The sequence below is a fragment of the Macaca nemestrina genome, chromosome 14, assembly GCF_043159975.1.
Source record: "Macaca nemestrina isolate mMacNem1 chromosome 14, mMacNem.hap1, whole genome shotgun sequence".
NCBI classification, from domain to species: domain Eukaryota; kingdom Metazoa; phylum Chordata; class Mammalia; order Primates; family Cercopithecidae; genus Macaca; species Macaca nemestrina.
The window spans coordinates 61,450,053-61,469,533 of NC_092138.1; the positions used below are offsets into that span (position 1 = coordinate 61,450,053).

Genomic DNA, 19,481 nt, shown 5'->3' on the forward strand with positions numbered 1-19,481 from the left:
GATGTTCTTTCAGGAAAGAGGAAACCTTAAAATTTAGAATAATCAACTAAATTTTAAGATTACATCATTAAATTTAAAGTTGAAATTTACTGTACTTCTATCTTACAGTCCAGAGGTTCCCAAACTTTCTCAGTTCATAACATTCTTAGTATCTCAGTATTTCTTTTCATGACATTCTCAGTTTTTTATTAAATAATTAGTTTCCAACTACTTAATAAATATCTATATCTTAACAAATTTGTAGCTATTTGAAAAGCTAATACACATATACTCAAAAAATGTTTTATTTCATCCTTAATAATCATGACAACATACTGATGGAAGGTGTGTATCTGCTAGTCACTGTAAATTTTTCAAATTGGATTCCATCACACCCTTCCTCGTTTCCTCTTCCATGTTAGTTTCTGTATGATACTTGCTTTTTCTTCCCTATGCGCCTAAAATACTACCTGACATAAAGAAAATGCCCAGTAAATGGATCAGCAGAAGCATTCGAGTTGGAGAGAGCTGAGTTTCCCTCCTGGCTTTACTATAAACCATTATATAACTTTGGACTTAGCTTCTGTGAGTCTCAGTTTTTATTTTGTTTAAACAGAGATAGTAAAAGTGAATGACTATCTGGATTACTTTAATGATTTAATGAGCAACTAAAATGCTCAGCACAGTGTCTGACATGTTTTACTGCTTTTAAGTGATACTTTTTAATACTATCACTACTACTCCAGAGTTTTGCTTTCACAGTTATAAAGTTTTCTAGAAAGCAAATTTTAAAATCTGACAACCATAAATACCTATCATCAAAATGCTAAAAGGAAATAGAGGATTATAATTAGATTTAAGGATTATAAGAATTATAATTTATTCCTGCAAGTTCTGTTCCAGATAAGAATTCAAAGGGGTTATAGAAATAGCACAGAAAATTTGGCTTAAATCAGACTTTTGCTTCTCATCAGCTTTGCTGCTACTTAGAATTGCTAACCCTCAGCTTCTCTTTCTGTTAAGTAAAAGAAAATAATACTGCTCAGAGCGATGATGTTAAGAAAACTGGAAGAAATATTCTCCTTTATCTCCATGAGGAGAAGAGGCTACAAATTTCTGCCTGGTAAAATTTTGGGTTCCAAGGCTGACAATTGAGTGGTCTCTCAACACTATATATTATAGTGTGTGGATAAAATTGCTTAAGTGAGTATCCAAAGGGGTTTCCTATTTAGTCTTGACATACACTATCTAAAACTTGGCTACATTATTAATCAGAGTTTGGTCTGGAAAATTAAAATCATTCTAAGTATTTTACCCAGAAAAGAATTGAATACCAAGTGTCAGAGGCTCACAAAGCAATTGGAAGAGCTGTTGGATGTTGGAGAGTAAAAGTCAGGACAGCCTCTGCTAGCTTTCAGCTAGCTGAAAGCACAAGAATCGTGGGGAACCAGCACTGCTGAATCATGTCTGGACATTCCCAAACTACTGTCAAAACCACATAATTGCTGCTTGCTAGAGCCCATGTACCTGCTGACCACTGCTGGGGAAATAATTGCTTCTTCTCTCCAACCTTCTAAACATCATGTGAGAACCTCTCATTGATTCCTACCCAAACCAGAAATCTGCTAGCAAGGAAGCATAGGAAAAGTATTTTCTAGGCTTCTAGCCTCTGAAATATGAGAGAGAATGTAGAAGGGAGCAGAAATGCTAACGAGAAGCCCAAATCAAAGACTAACAAAAAATAAAAATTAAAAAAAAATCATGCAAGCAAATAAAATGACTCACAGGGCAAGGAAAAAAGGATAAGACAAGAGCATTAAAATATACGACAAGAGCATTAAATAAAGGAAACTAAGGCAGAGCTATGGTGAAGGACAAAGCTAGGACAGCCTCCAGGATATTTTCTGTGCTGGTCAGAAAACTCCTTTTCCCTTTTGGGGACACCCAGGGACAGCCAAAGTGGTGTCTTGATACACAGTGCAGTTAGGTGAGGGGTTTTCCAGATAATATGTACAGCCACCTTACTTGGTCAGCCTGCCCAGTATTTCATATCTCCAAGGCAGCCCCTGGGTTAACCTGGATCTTACTGTGACCATGTTGCTGAGATCAGAGCACCCTGGGGAAAGGCAGCAAGCATTGTAGCTAGAAGGTATTCCACTGTGAACACTCATCAAATAGGGTCACTCTGCTAGTCCCTGGTGTATCAATATTACGCAGAAATAAAGGAACAAAACTATAAGTTTCCTCCATTTATCCATATCCACAGTGGCAAAGTTTCCCTAAAATCTGAGTTAAATTCCATTTTATAGCATTGAAATGCCTCTTAACTCTCCTCTCACCATATATTTAAGGATATTTTCCTTTTTTTCAAGAAAGCAATAAATGGTAATACCTTTTCTTCAGAAAATCACATCAAGATTTGTATATACCTGTTTTCAGAAGGATAAATTTCCTGTTGTTGTAGTAAATGGAATATATGTTTGCAAAGTTCCTTGGAGACCCTTAGTTGAAAATCCTGCCAGCTTACTTTTCAATGCCAACCTCAAAAAAGGGAACGGCTTACTGATCTTGACTTATTTCTTTCCTCGGGAATAATAAAACAAGTCAGAAAACGGTTTACTTAGAATTATCCTATGGTAGACAAGTTTGTCTCTGGGTTTTCACCCACAAATGCAGGAAATGAGCAAACTCATTTTCCCTTTTGGGAACAAAGGAAAACCTGCTAGCACTTTTGGAAGAATTCACCTCACATGCAGTGAGCTAAAACCAATGTGATAATACCCGAGTGTTGTGTGATGCTATTGCGAATAGAGAATAAAAGGCAGCAGAAGAATTCCTTGAATGGCTCCCAGATGCACTAAAATTTCTGTCTCATTGCTTATCCCAAAAGAATTTGGCCTAGTCAAAACAAGGGACTTACTTACCCCTGCCTTTAGCAAACTCCTAATGAGTCTTCTAAGAGTGAAAGTTCTCTATCCGATCTCTCAGCTGAAAATATTTGCCTTCCCAAGCTGCTGTTAAGGGAACAGAAAAATAGTTAACATAAATTGCACCAGGAGATGGTAAAACATAAGTGTTTAGCAATGGGGGCTATTTAATGGGCTTCAGCTGTTCCAGCTCTACTCATTGCCATGACGTGAGGGTATAGGTACCATGGGATCCTTTAATATTCCATGCCAGTCACTGTTACACATTTCTAATACTTTAAACAGGGCTATAAATATTGTTAGTGTTATTATTTTCATCTCACAGTTGTGACAACTGAGGAACAAGGCAGCTAAGTACCTTGCCCACACAGATACTAAGTGGGCAAATTGGGATTAACACCCAAGCAGTCTGACTCCAGAGCCCATGCTGGGACCCCTTGGGGCACTTGCCCAGGTTGTTAAAGCAGCATGCACCCACCCACAAACTTAAGGCAGATGCTATACATCATTTGCCAAAAGCAAGTTCCCCACCGCCTAGCCTAGGTACTTGGTAGTAGCTGATGGCAGGCCGTGAATGATGATTTGCTTTATAAGATGAACTCCAGAAGACTTCCGGTAAAACCCATCAATTCCTAAAGACTCGAGACCTGGGTCCACATGTATTCACTACCAGACAACTCTTCTTGTTTAATGTACTCAGTAAGTCTCCTGACCTATTTTATTACAAGTAAGATCAGAACATATTGTAGCAGAGAGGCCAGTGATGCTGCCAGACTGTGGGCAGTAGCATGGCCCATGTTCTACAGAGTGCTCTTTGGGGCAATCTAACCTGCTCTTTGCTGACGCCAAGAGGTCCAGGCAGTATGTAAAAATGAAGCTACCCAGCTGGACAGAGTGCAGTGCTAAGGAGATCATATGTCTCAGTTTATCTGGGAAAGTCTTGGTTTAGTCCTGCTATCCCAGTGTAGTTATGAATAGTGTTTCCTTTCACTTTCAAGTCTTCCAGTGTGAACTGTGGATAGCTACATGACTCTGGGCATCTTCCACCTCTTTATACCTATAGCCAGGCAGGAGCCCCAAGAATCTGGCTTCTTTGAGAGAGATGAGCTACTGGTTTCATCTTCTAGATATCAGGGACTCAGGAGTCCCATGGATACTCACGCCTAATCAGAAAGTCTGATGACATCAAAGAGTTCATCAATTGTGTGTCGATTTTTGTCTTCTACATTTTTTTCAGAGAGTTTCAGATTAAGTATGAACCATTCAGAATAATTTTTGTATATATATTTCTCTCATCACACATGCAAAGCTGCTTTAAAAAAACCACTATTGGTTACTCTCTTCTTCAGGAAGTCTTCATAGCATAACATGAAAAGGACATGCACATAGCCTGATTATATATTCATATGAAAAGTAAGTCACTCGAGGAAATTAGGAACAGATTTTATTGACAGGGATAAATAAAAATAACACCTGAGCCTCTCCCCTCATCAGTCACAAGTCTTAGCGGCCACTGGCCAAATGTATCATCTGTTACTAGCAGTCATTTGACTTTTGACATTCATTTCTTTCAGTATAGAAATCTTTGAAGGAAGATCTCCAAGCATGCCTTACTGACATTCTGGAAAATGTTGCAGCTTAAACCATTATCTAATATCTTATTCATTTTTAGTTAGGTAAGTGGCAAAAATGATACACTAGGTTAGAAGGAGTAGAAGGATGACAAAGGACAGGCCAGTTTAAGAAAGGCTTTGTTGTTAGAGAAAAGTAGAAGAGACCAAATCTAAGCATTGTCTGTTTCAAAAATGTGATTAAGCTCATGTGTGCCAGGCACAATCTCAGTCTCAGCCTATAAATTCTGTTACTGACTCCTGCACAATGTCAACCCCTCTCCTCACCTTCCAGCCTGCATCGGAAGTAACCTCTATATCCACATAGTGTCTAGTTCCTACTCCACTGGTAATGTGGAGGAGGTGTCGAGCAGCTTTCCATCTGAATGCCCAACCAATGGAATTTACTCACTCAGACATTTAAAAAGCCCAAAGCATCATTGACCAGCTTACATCAAAAATCTTTTGATCTGTGGCTTTAGAAAATTAGTGTAGGTGTCAAACCCTGAAGAATGACTTAAGCATGCATTTGATTTAATTTCTACAACCCTCAGGTCTGAGACTAAGATGGACAAAAGCAATAGGCAACACCGAGTCTCACCAATATGTACCACTGGGGTAAGAAGCCTTCAGCACTTACCCTGTCTATACACCCCCAGCACTGAGGCCATCAATCCCTTGGGCTTCACTTACCTCTGCTTTCCTCACCTCATTCCATCCAGCATTCTGTTAAACGCCCTGTGAAGCTCCTCCAAAGAAGCCCGAACTCTGGATGCTTTTGCTAGGAGATGCTCCTTGAGGAGGAAGCCAGGACTTTGATTCTGGAAAAAAGGGAAAAAAAGTCTTCCGTATACTGGAGTTGGTGCCCAGTACTTCCATTGCCTCAGCCAGACTTTATGGGACATTGCTTTTTCTTTTATCCTAAGACTGAATTTTAAATCTGACTTGTGTAAAGATTGGTGTTTTTATCAAATGTTTTATCCCTTTTTGACCCACACCAGAAATCATTTTCCATGTTCTTATTGGAGAAGTTTATGGGTCTTCTTCCTTTAGGTTTAATAGTGAGTAATAACTGTGAGGCCCAGCTGTTCTCCAGTCCTTGTTGCCCAGACTATTTTATTTCTGTAGCAATCAGAAAGAAATGCTTTCTGTTCAGGCTCTCACTCTCAACTCAGATATGCAGGAGATAAAGCACAGTCAATACATCACTGTTAATTCCTCTCTTCTAGAATAGCCCTCACTCATACCTTCTAGCTTCAGTGTGAGAAACTCCATTAAATTCCAGCCATTCTTGCTTAGTGTCCCCACTGCCTCTTATTCCCTAGGATGTGTAAAAGAATTAAATACCTCCATACCTTGAGGCACTGAGTTTTTCTTTTCCAGTTTGAAACTGTCTTGTCCAGTATTTTTTCATCAGGTTGACTTTAAAAGGCTAAAAATCATAAGACAAACCTGCCCCTCAACTTCTAAGAGGACTCAGACCTTGGGGCTCCTCATTAGTTTCCCTGCTTTTTCGGGGACCAACATCCCTTTTGAACATCCAAAGCAAACAAAAATGTAAATGTTTTACTCTCATTTGAACAAGAAAATAGCTATATACGTAGAAAAGATTTCTCATATGAATGTGCAATTAAAGATTAAGGGATTAAAGTAATATTTCATGAACGTAATATTTAATTTGAGCTTGAGCCTTGAGGAAGAGGTGGTGTTTCACTCTATAGTAAGAAATAATTTTGCCTGTCATTTGTTTAAAATAATAAAAAGAAGAAACAAATTAGTGAACAATTTTCTTTAGTGTTTACAAATACATTAGAGTCTATTGTTTCTGAATATGAAGTATACTGATTCTGAATATGGAGGATGTTTCTGCAGCAGCAGCTGTGACTGTCCTGCTTGTATTCAGACTTTGAAGAACAAGTGGCTATTGTAGGTATTGATTCTATGAAGCTATATAATTTATGAAACCCAAATATTAAAGTTATGACAATAAACCTCGGTCTACACTTGACCCTGTGCCCATTAACAATAAGATGGATGAACTGAAAATGAATGGAGGAAACCTGGGTCATTTACTTTCCTACTACACAAGGAGCCTTAATCCTAGGCGATTTGAACAGAAAATGCTCTTTGCAACTCTTCTAGTCCAAATATAACAGCTAGGTTTCATTTCACGTTTTAACTTCTAGGGAAGGAAGAAGCAGAGGAAAAACATTTAGGAAAAAGTCATTTACTCAAAAAGATGGTTTGTAAGGGAGTCAGATTTTTGAAAAATCGTTTCATCAAATAAAGACAGAACATATGTTTAAAGGAAAAACAAAACTGCAAAATTATCAGGTTATCAAATTTACAGTTAGTCTGTTTATGGTGGGAAAAAAAACAATGTTTTCCCATTATTATCATATCCAAGAATATCCTGACATGGTGTCAATTGTCAGCATTATGAAAGTCAAGGGTGAAGGTGTTTGCATTAGGAAGTCAAAACTTAGGAAGGCGAAACTTAGGAAGTCAAAAACTCAGTGAACATCTGAGCTTTCCCTAATTTTGAGAGTAGAATTAAACATAATAACTCGGTTATTTTGGCTTGTGTTGAGGTGCAAACTTTTGTTTTTGTTTGGTTGGTTCCCTGGTCTTGAGATGTGATGTAAATTCTTACCTAATATGGAGGCCTGCCAAGAAGTCAATCTTGCTTTCACCCTCCAGACTATCAATAACAGTTGTTCAAGCATGAAAGATTCTAAGATGCCTCATTTGGGATAAGTATATGTTGTAATATTTGAACAGAATTTTCTCCCATAAACATGAAAAAAGTTAAGCAGGACCATTTCTACCATTTTATTTTTTAACTTCTGCTCAATTTGAATGCCCTTCTTTTACATATAAGGAGAGGAGTAACCTGGTAAAAATCATACATCAGATAATATAACTCTGACTTGAAACTAGGTGTTTTAATAAGTGGTCCAGCAAACACATGGTAGAGAGTGAGGAGGAAAGGGACACTTATAAATATTTGTAGGATAAACAAATTCTCTTTTCATTTCACCAAGCTGAATGCACTACAAAAATTAAAATTGCCATATCACACTCTGGAGCTTATCCATTCAGAGTAATTATACCTACTCTACTGTAATGATTTCTTTTCCAATGTAGAGAGAATTGATTTTTGTCAAATACCAAGTTGAATAATCCTTGTGTGCAATATGATCATTGAGTGTTCGCTGTATGAAGGAACTCATGTGGTTTGCCAGAAATCTCAGTGTGACTCTGGCTAAGTGGTAAGAGGTAGAATGCATGAATTATGTGAAGTAAATGCTGTGTGCTCATTACATGATTCCACACAAGGTTGCTATTTCTGTCCGACTTCTTATGTAAAGGGTCATTTTTTTAATTTCCAAACTTTTGGTTTTTTATTTCTATTTGGTTTCTTGATAGTTTTTTTTCCCCTGTAATGCATCATTAGCTTAGCCAAGAGTTTTTAACTAGTTTTGCCTTAGAGTGCACAGATTTTCCTGAAAATTCACTCAAATAACATGTTCCTTGCATCTTTTCCTCAGAGATGAATTGCCTTTTTCAGTTTGAGCCTGGCAAACCTAGGGCTTCTTACTCAGCTCCAGTCCCACCCCTTAGCAGTGGAAAGAGGCCAGAATACATATTTTGCAGACTCTTGCCAAATCAGCTGCTGATGTAGTTCACTTACTTTTCAGGCCTCACCACAGATGGCAAATCCTACAGCAAAGAATGTGTTGAGACCAGAGGGCCCACAATAACTGGCAATTCACTGTAGTGTACTCAAAATCAACTGTGAACCCTGAACATCCTCTGCATGAAGTAATTCTATTTTTAAAGTATTACTATGAGATTTAAGAACTTTAATGCTTAACTCCTTTTGCACATTAATATTTAAACATTAAATAATAATTGCATTCAAAAGAAAGCCACTTCTAACAAGAAAAATACACTTTGTTTTGAAAAGGGGTAAGAATCTCTTTGGAAGAATAATGAGAAAATGAACAGGAGTAAGAGAAAACTGTAGCCTGAAAGCCAGTTTCATTGACTCTGCATGAGACTAGAACATACTTAATGAATTTGTTTCTTTACAGACAGCTAATTAAAGTCCATTGACAGATTATAGTGTTCTTGATGTTGGAGTGAACATACATAGAAAAAATTATACAATGGACTTCAAGTCTACTATTTTTTTCTTTAAAAATGTGTAAGAAATTAAGGTAGCATTTTTTTGCTTTGCTAATACCCATGCTATTTTAAAATGTAATAAAAAATTAAGAGAAGAGTTTTGCTGCACTCTTAGAAGACATACTCTATTTTCTAAATATGAATATAGCAGTTTGTTCTATAAATTCTATTTCCATAAACAAATATTTAATATTTATATGTGAATGTTTCATCAAAAAGTCCTGCATTTGTGAGGTCCTGGAAAAATATATAAGAAATATCTTCTCTGAATCTTTATTCTAATTATAAAACCCACTGAAAAATGTATTGTTCATTGAGCTTTTCATTTATTATTAAAATACATACTATATGTTAATTTATGTAAAAGATGACATTATGAGAACAAGACTGTGACTCTCAACCTGTCCCCTATGATGACTGGAATTAACAAAGGGATATGAAAATAAGAAAAATTATCTAGCTCACTATGATGAAAGCATTCTATGAAGATTATGTCAAAAGATTAAGGAGTAAATGCTCCCAAACCAGGCAACACTGTGGATTAATTTTCCTCACAGAAAGTATTTTTAGTGATATGAAAAATGACTCTCAGCTCACCAAGATTTTCACCATTGTGACTGGACATTCTCACCACAGAAACAAGGTTGTAGAAAATTAAATCAGCAATGTGACATATATTCTGGGAATGCAAAGAAAGATCAGAAAGATGCAGTAATAACCAAAATTAACACATTAGGTCTGAAGGCCAGAAATTGAAGCCCTATTTTATGGAGACTTCATTTTTCTAAACATGAAGTCAGAAAAAATGGAAGATAAAAATATTTCAAGATAAAAATAATAGACTGAATTAGCAGAACAAGTAGGGGTGCTCGCAGGGGAAGACTTGAATTCTAAACTCAAAAGGCATACTGAACACTTGCAGAAAATAATAAAAAGAATAACTACATATATTTTGGAAGAATTCTTTAATTATACAAATTAAGAAAAACCCTACAAATATTCATTCAGAAAAAGTTGTATATAATCTAGGAAAGAAATTTCTTCCCACCCTCAAAAACAAATCTAAAATACCATAAGACAATGGAGCAACATCTGAAGAGTTTTAACGTGGAATACTTTTTCAAGATTTTTCTTCATGTGTGCAAGCACAAGAAATATCTTCCTCGTTCTTACATATTTCAGCATGTCTATTACTCTTACATCTTTCCTAATACACATATTAAAGCCTGCAAGGAAAACTAAATTAAAGAAAAAAGAAGATGCAATGATTTCATCTATTCAAAATAAATCACCCTCAAACTAAGCAAATATATTTAATAAAAAATATATCATGACCAAAAACACTAACTACTTTAAAATAGGTCATAAAAGAAAATTACGTTATCTAAGTCAATGTCAAAATAATTTTAGAAAATTTAATTCCCATGCTGTGTATAATCGAAATGAAAAAAGTTATTTCTTGACATGTTAAAACATAACCATTCTGAATTGGATCATCATGCTTAATGAAGAAATTATTGAAGCATTTTAATTAAATTTAGTAAAATAAAAAATAAAACCAAACCAAAATATAAACATAAAGTTACTCATAACTAAATCATTAGTAAATATTTTTCTGATAATACTAGCCTAAACAAAAAATAAGAAAAAAATAAGGTATACATTTTGGAATGAGTGAAAGGAATTCATGAGCGAAAGCTTTATCTTGTATCAAAGGAATGTATCCCTCACTCCACAATTGTACCCCTTGAAAACCTATTTCATGGCATAATTTTTGTTCTATTACTAGAATGAAATAAAAACATGGAAATAAAACCAATCTCAGACCATTATTTTTTGAATATGCTGAGACATTTCAGGACAACCAGTAACTAAGCAATGCCTAAAAATAGGAAAAGATCATTAAGGAACAGCAACTGTGTATTTCTGGTATTTCATTTGCCACGGGTGGGGGATTTTCCAGCAGGCACATGAAAGAGGAAGGAAAAATGACACAAGAACTATAACTGCCACCTGACCCAGAAACTTTATGAATTATTCTGAGAATGGTTCGTGGGTTATCTTTTTAACAATGATTTAGGAACATGTAGCACGTCACTTTTAAATGCTGAGTGAATCTGACATGATCAATTCTCAACATTAAGAAAAAAATTATATTTGGACAAATTGCATCTCATCTATTGCTTCTCAACAGTACCGGCACCAGCAATATTAAAGCTTTTAGCAAATTCACCTACAGTCCTGTGTCAGTTACCTGGCAGACATCAGAATGGAGGCCAAACAGTGGCCATTGTTTTATGTATTTTGACTTTTTAATCCCTGTGACTGTTTTGTACAAGAAACTTGAGTTATGTCCCAGGTATTTAATGTTAATTCCATAACCATAACCCTTCTATATTCCAGCGTGCAACAAATGTCTAATATTTTTTACTTGATAGACTCTGAAGAATCAAGTACCTAAATAAATTTAAACTGATTTTGCTAACAGCAACATCAGAGAAATTACCTTTGTTTCTTGGTAATTTTAGTTTATTATGAAATATGCCCAGTGCAGTAAACCATTTTACTAATTTTTACATCAGGCTGGTACTGAAGGGGAGCCTCATCTCCTAAGCCACGATGATGAGCTAAGAACTCAGGACTCTTAGATGCACAGTTTTCTCCAATTGCTGGCTTTACTGAGGTCATCACAATCAGTTGAGAAATCCTCTGGGTAAGCTTGCTTTGCTACAAGATTATAGATGCAAGAAAAGTGGAATTTGTGTACCGATCCTTACTATTGTACTTCCTCTAAGAAGGTCATTTGCTGGTTTCCTGGGCCATCTACATCCAATTAGATGAAGGAATTCTTCATATTCAATTCCTTTGGGTTCTGTTCAATTCCGGGTCAATTAGTGTTTTTGCCGTATTAGGCATAGACAATTGTACTTACATCTAGAAAGTTTTCTTTTCTACACTGCATGTGTCTAGGCTGAGATTTACACATCTTTTGCAGGATGTGCTTTTTACTTACTTCCTATTACAAGGCCAGATGTTCTCATGTTTGCGTAACAGATTAGGTTCCTCATAGAATTCCTGGTATTCTTTTCTGGATAGATGAATTGAGTCAAATAGAAATTCCCTTGATGTTGATGGTTCAAGCTGTTTTAAGGCTTACAATGCAGTGACATATACAGTAATATTTTGCAAAGTTAATTTTGATATAAAAAAATGAGGGACAGAGTGGTTAGGTGGCTTCCCAAGGTCACAAAATCAATAAGGAGTACAGCAGGAATTAAAATGGCATGGTAGTTTAGAATCTATATGCCTAAATACACTGAGATTCAATGAGTTTTACTCATCATGTCTTTGTCATCATTCCATTATCTTGTACTATCTTAACATATTTTTACCAGGACTTTCCTGGGGTTGTGTAGGCGGAATCATTTTGTTTCTATTAAGCACAAAAGATATTTGGCAGGGACACATTAAGAAAATAATAAGTTAAATAATGGAGAATAGTCACCCAGACTTGAAGCAGGCTGAATAGGTATATCTCAAAGCAGATGTATCCCATCAAGTATCAATTTCATCAATCTATTCTACTGATCATAAATAGGCTAGACAACATTTCATTGTTTCACAGGGACACAATACAATTTTCAGCAGACTGTGAAGTCTAGTGAGCTGCCTGTGGCCCACAGTGTGGCAATCAGAAGCTGTATAGGTTTGAGCAAGTCACTTAACTACTCTGGGGTTCAGACGAAAGAAGGGAGTTGAGCTTGATGGGTTCTACCAATCTTTCCACTTTTAATCATCATTTTTGCTTAGACAAAGTTAGTATTTTTCATTATGATGTTACTGGAATGGAACATTAGAATAGGAACCCTTCATTATAAATGAAAGAGATTTTACTGAAAATGCCACAAAAAAAAGGGTAAAGGAACACCCTTTGAAATGCTTTTTCAAAACCCTATCTTTTACTAATCTTAGAGTTATATCTTCTTAAGGATAATTGTATTTTCTTCAAAATTAAGTAGAATCTCTTTCAAGAAAAGAAGGTTATTCTCATGGATAAAATATAGTGAATGTTTTAAAATTTGAATTTCTTAGAAGAAAAATTGCTACAGTGTAATGAAAAGAGTTGGAGCCTTTCTCTGAAAGAGCATTAATTGTTCCCCACCCCTTCTATCTGACAGTCAATAACTAAGAAATAAAATTATGCATTTAAGTAAATAATTTTTTGAAAATGATCTTTCAAATTACTACTTATATTATTGGCCTTCAAATTATAAGTGTAAAATTATTTTAATAAAGTTATTTTATAAAATAGTTATATTTTTTACACCGTGTAAAAACTAGAATACTATCCACATTATATACTATCCACATTTACAATCTTAGGCAGTATAAATGAATGTAGAAATTGCTTAATATTAATTAGCCAACATAAATACTGTTATTATCTATGATTCTTAATTGAAGACAATCCATAGTAAAAAATTAAAAAAAAAAAAAAACCATTGTCTTAAGAAGTAGTATAACTGGAGTCTCCTTTCTAACCCCATGTTGTACATAGTGAGGCATAAGCCCCAGATTTCCATAAATTAGAGTCTTGAGCCTTTTATGGCAAGTATAAATACTCTGGGGTATTCTGGTTTAAAATTTCCTAAGACCATACTTCCTGCGTCAGCCTCTTCCAATTTTTCACTAAAACTCTAATGGAGCCCTGAAAAGAAGAAAGTTCTTAGTAATACTGACAACAAAAATATACATCTGGTCTACTGGCCACACCAGAGAAATTTGTGCCAACCACAAAACCTTTGGAGCTAAGTTGACGACCATAATCAGACTTCTCAATCTTAGGATTAAAAAGATGAAAAGACAGTTGGGCTTTTACTAACTCCCTTTTTCCTGATTTGATAATTCAGGTTGTATCAACCCAAACACCAAGCTACCATCTCTTTATTATGATTCCATTCCCTAACTCCCTGATGGTGTCTTTCTTCATGCATCCAACTAGAAAGTTTAACTTCCAAGGAAGAAAAAAAAATTGAAGGAAATTGGGGGATGACACATTACATTCTGGGAAGTAAAGTCCCAGCAGATAAAGCACTTTGTGAAAACATACTCAAAAAAACACTAGTAGCAATTCATGGAGGTGATCATTCTTATAAATTATTTAATGTGTTTGTTGTATCACAGAAACAGAATGTAGGAGGTGAAGAAATTCCCATCAAAATCTATCAATGCTACACTAAATGCATTCCTGTTAGAAAGTGTAAATTACCTTGAGAGTTGAACTCATTATCTTGCCCTTCAGCTATTGGTATGAGAAGGAAATTACAATATTGTGATACTGTAGCAAAGACAGAGTACCTGCTCAAGATGAAGTTCCAGCTTATTTATTGGTAGGCATTGAGTCTGTTTGAATCTCTTCATGTTCTAGGACAAGGATGAGTATGTAATATATTGATCGATACATGATAAATTAGATAGAAATCAATAAATAAGAAAAAATGAAAGTTAACATGTACATTATTCTAAAGAGTTAGAGAAAACAAGTATTAATACATCGAGAAAGAATTTGCTATAGAACAAAAGGAAATCTTTAAGCATACTCACACACCTTTGTTAGGAAGTTAGAAAACAGCATTCAGTGAAAGAGTAGCAGAAAGATTAGATAAAACTGGATTACAAGGAAACTCAAAATTTAATAAAGAATTAAAGACTTTATTTGAAGCAAAGAAGAGTACATCCAGGTAAAAATGAAATCAGTCATTCAGAGGACAAAATAGAAATAATTCTTCCATATCATTTTAGAGTGCTTGTGTTTTTGTTTGTGTGCACAAAACTGTGACTGCACAAAATAAGGCAGAAATGTTATCAGTGATGATGAAATCATTCATGGGTTTTATTTTTCTCTTTTTATACTGTGTTTTATTTTATAAATATTTTGAAAACAGCCAGTGCTATTCAAATAATCAAAATAAATACACATTATAAAAAATGTGATAGTAGTGCAAACTCATAGAGATCAATTGTCAGAGCAAAACACATGGAACAGATTTTAGTACAGCTGTAAGAAAAAACTGCCAGCTAATGAAAAACTGCATACATTTTTTTAATGTTCAGAAGAAAATTAAGTTAAATTATTATCTTACCTTATACATGTAAATACATAGTAAATGAATCAATTAATTAAATGGACATAAGCCATAAAAAGCTAGAATAAAACATATTGTACTATTTGACTAATCACTCTTGAGGTAGAATTGTAAAGCATAAATACAGTAAAAAAGATGGCGTCAAGCAAAAGGAAAAAATATATATAAATATATATTACATATATTTTAATAAAATAATATATCGTTAAAATTGCTAAATATAGAAAATCAGAAATCATGATAATCATTAACAAATATTATAAAATTAAAGAAAATGATATTAACATGAAATATTAATATTCATGTATGATATTGGCAAAAATTTTAAAATCATTTTTCAGAAATTGGGCATAAAGCTTCTAGTGGAAACGGATATTGGTGAAACCATCTAGAAAAATAAACTGGTGAAATGTATAAACAGCAATTAAAAATTTCTATCATTTTGAACCAGTAATCCAACATTAAATGTTTTATACTTAAAAGATATTCAGAGGTATCCACAAAAATTTATATTTTTAAATGTTTATACAACATTATTTATGATGGTAAAAAGTAAAAATAATATAAATGTCCAAGTATAAGAAAATAATTACCTGTTAGTATAGTCAAATGTTGGAATCAGGTAATAATTAGAAATTAATTTTTCAAAGAATATTAGGTATAAAATTTTTATAAGGTGATATTACATGACAAAATAGCAATATAGAAACAGCATACAGATGGTCCTCCACTTACAATGAGGTTATATCTCCATTATAAGTTGAATATACAGTTAGGTTGAAAATGCATTTAATACACTTGCCCCACAAAACATTATAGCTCAGCCTAGACTACGTTAAAAGTGCTTGAATACTTACATCAGCAAAATCATCTAACATCTGTTTTTTGATAAGGTATTAAATATCTTATATCTTATGTAATTTATTGAATAGCCGGGCGCGGTGGCTCACGCCTGTAATCCCAGCTCTCAGGCAGAGGCGGGAGGATAGCTTGAGCCCAGGAGTTCGAGACCTGCCTGGGTAACATAGTGAGACCCCGTTCTCCACAAAAAGGAAAAAAAAAAAAAGACAAAAAAAATTTATTGAATAATGTACTGAAAGTGAAAAACAAAATGGTTGTATTGGTCCTCAAAGTACACTTTCTACTGAATGTGTATCACTGTAAAGGTAAAAAATTGTAAGTCAAACCATCTTAAGTTGGGGACCATCTGTGTAAAATACAGTAGTTCTTGCTTATCTGTTGTTTTACTTTTTGTGGTTTCAGTTACCCGTCGTCAACCATGACCTGAAAATATTAAAGGAAAATCCAAAAATAAAAAATTCACAATTTTAGATTGTGGATCTTTCTGAGTAGCCTAATGAAATCTCTTGCCGTCCCTCTCCACCTCACCCAGGACATGAATCATCCCTTTGTTCAGCGTATTCATGCTGTATACACCGCCTGCACTTTGGTCACTAAGTAGCCATCTTGGATACAAGATCATCGGTCATGGTATCACATTGCTTGTCTTCAAGTAACTCTTATTTTAGTTAATAATGGCCCTGAAGCAAAAGAGTAGTGATTATGGCAATTCAGACATGCCAAAGAGAAGCTGTAAAGGCCTGCCTTTAAGTAAAAAGGTGAAAGTTCTTAGTAAGCAAAGAAAACAAAATCATTTGCTGAGGTTTCTAAGATCTAAAAGAAGAATGAACTTTCTATAAAATTGTGAAAAAGAAAGAAATGTGTGCTAGTTTTGCTGTCACACCTCAAACTGCAAAAGTTACAGCCACAGTGTATAATAAGTGTTTAGTTAAGATGGATAAGGCATTTAATTTCTGAGTATGAGGCAGCCAGGTACGTACCAGCGGGCGCCCGGGAAAACTCCAGCCGGCCTGCGTACTGGGGGCAGCTTTGGGAAGTTCCTGCCCTTTGCCGCGGATAAGAGCCTGGCTCCTCCTCTTCCTGTGTGGAACCTGGGATTCAAACCGCCAGGCAAAGCGGCCTAGCAGGGACTCTGACCTAGTGAGTGTCAGTTTCCCGCTTTTCTTTCTTTCCACCCAATAAAACCGTGTCTTACTCATCATTCAAATTGTCTGCGAGCCTGAAATTTTGTGGCCGTGGGACAAAGAACTCCGTCTTTAGCTGAACTAAGGAAAAGCCCTGCAACAATTTTGGCGCGCAACGTGGGGACTTGAGAAGCGGTGAGTGAAATGGAGACTCAAACACTCTCACTGTGGTTTCTAAGCCTTTTCTTCCTGGGACTTGTGAGGGTGGGGGAAACCATTCCCCACCCACTGTCACTCCAAGGTCTTTTCGTGGCCTTTTCCTTCCTTTTTCGAGTCAGATCGGTGAGCAGCGGCTCCCCTCCACCCTCCCATCCTTGCCACGGCTGGGACTTAGGGCCCAAGGGTCCCACACAGCTGGCGGGCTGGCGTTTTCCACCACATCTCCTGAGGCTTCCCCTTCCCCAGCCAACGGGTTTTACTCCATCAGACAGTGATTAAGCTTTTCTCCTGGTAGAGGAAACAGTTCTATAAGAATAAGAGGTTCTTCTCTAGGCATTTTTAAACCTTTTTTTTTTCCCTCTTCTCTACCCTGTCAGCAGTTAACCTTATTTTTTCCTTTTGGAAGACATTTTACTAGGCCAGGCTCCGCAGCTATCACTGTTTGTACTCTCGGCAAAGTTTTGGTTGTCCTACTGTGGGGTAAGACATAGTAAAATTATAATATTTTGGTCTCAGACAGCATTTGAAAGCCCAGGGTGGCCAGGCGCGCTGGCTTCTGCCTGTAATCCCAGCACTTTGGGAGTCCAAGGCGGGTGGATCACGAGGTCCAGAGATTGAGACCATCCTGGCCAACATGGTGAAACCCCATCTCTACTGAAAATATAAAAATTAACCAGGCCTGGTGGCACGGGCCTGTAGTCCTAGCTACTCGGGAGGCTGAGGCAGGAGAATCGCTTGAACCCGGGAGGCGGAGCTTGCAGTGAGCCGAGATCGCGCCATTGCACTCCAGCTTGGCGACAGCAAGACTCCGTCTCAAAAAAAAAAAAAAAAAAAAAAAAAAGCCCAGGGTTTAGATGGCACTTTTACTCTAGTTCAGGACTTTGTAATAGACAACTCAAGGGAACGAGTGAGGCATTCTGCTTCCTACTGTTTTGTGGGTCTGCCTCATCATCATCAGACTGTTTTAAATGTTTGCTGCTTCTTCTACATCCTCTTCCCACATCTGAATTAAACTATCCTTAGTGCCTCTTCCCCTTTCCCTTTGGCGAGACAATACTTTTTTTCTTCCTTGCACAACTTTACCGTCGTCTTCTAGGGTCATCTAACTCCATGAGTGTGGCCAGTGACAGCACCCCATCCCCTGAGCCATAGAGGCAGACCTGTGCCTGAGATCTGAGCATTCATGGGAATGACTACCGCCCTTGCTTTTTTGATGGGTTCAAATGCCAACAAATCAATCAAAACACTTCACTGAAATTTTTCTGATTGAAGTGAATGGAGGAGAATTTCCCCAACCACCATTTCTGGGTGAGTTTGAAAATATATAAGCATTGATTCTATACTCCTGAGGTTATTCCATGTGAGAGAACACAGAGGAAGCACAGATAAATAAACAGCAAGAAAGAGACTGCTGACAGCTTTTGGAGGCTGGAACTATTTATGCCAGGGTTATCTATCTCATCTTTTTCTACAGATTATTTCCTTAGATCAGTTTTTTGTTGTTGTTGTTTTACTTAAACAGGTTTAAATTTTCAGATGAATACTGTCCAGTATAACACACAACCTCATCACGCTTAATTCTACCAAGTTGTGTATGTTAACTACGGCTATTCTATTTAGACATAGGAAAGTTTGAAACTCACCCTCCTAGCCCATGCTGGCAATTTTTCCAATATAAATAAACATTTCTGCTCTCTCTCTTTAGCCTAGAGAATTTTCATAACCAGAAAGAAATGTTCTTTTGACTATAAAGTATCTATAGGTTATAATGGCAAGAACAGTATAAATAATAAGACAACATACGTTTATTTTCAACAGTAGTAATCAGAAGATTCAATATACATTTCTAACACTTTGGAGGATAAATTATAATAAAATGGCTAGGGAGAATGTAGATGATACATATAAATCTAGTGAATAAACTGCATTAAATATTATAAATTGCAAAAAGATTTGGAAAGTAACTTCTTTTCTAGTGCCCATGGATCACTTATAAAAATTGATTGTGTATCAGAGAAGAGAGAACTCCTCAGTAATTACTTCAGAGCAGGTTTTAAATACTGAGGTTTATGCAATAAGTAACTACTTATGAAATGTAAAAATATTCAATCATTTATATATTTTGAATCACTATCCTATATAACTTTTTGTTCTAAAAGAAATCAAAATGGTAATTCTTGGCATTAGGATAAGGATAATAGTACGCAACAAAATCTGTGGTTCTAGTAAAAGCAAAAATCTATGAAAAAGTACACCATTAAATACATTAATATTAGCAAAAAAGAGGAATTATCTAGATGTTCAATTAAAATTATTTTTAAGTAGAACAAAGTATTATTGGAGATAAAGTAAGGCTGATGAAGTGGAAAACAGAGAATTCATATAGTTATTTGCTCCCACTCATATACCTAACAATAGGCAGGG

General features: G+C 35.8%; 1 long non-coding RNA gene across 3 annotated transcripts in view; it reads left to right on the forward strand.

Moving 5' to 3' along the window:
- Positions 1–16,334: 16,334 nt before the first annotated feature.
- The window catches only part of LOC105485634 (uncharacterized), a 376,161-nt gene continuing 373,014 nt past the window's right edge, over positions 16,335–19,481 (forward strand). For 2 of the 3 annotated variants that reach the window (XR_011612670.1, XR_011612668.1), the window contains exon 1: positions 16,335–17,033. This is a non-coding gene — a long non-coding RNA (uncharacterized lncRNA). The remainder of the gene's footprint in view (positions 17,034–19,481) is intronic. The other variant, XR_011612669.1, reaches the window with a different exon arrangement.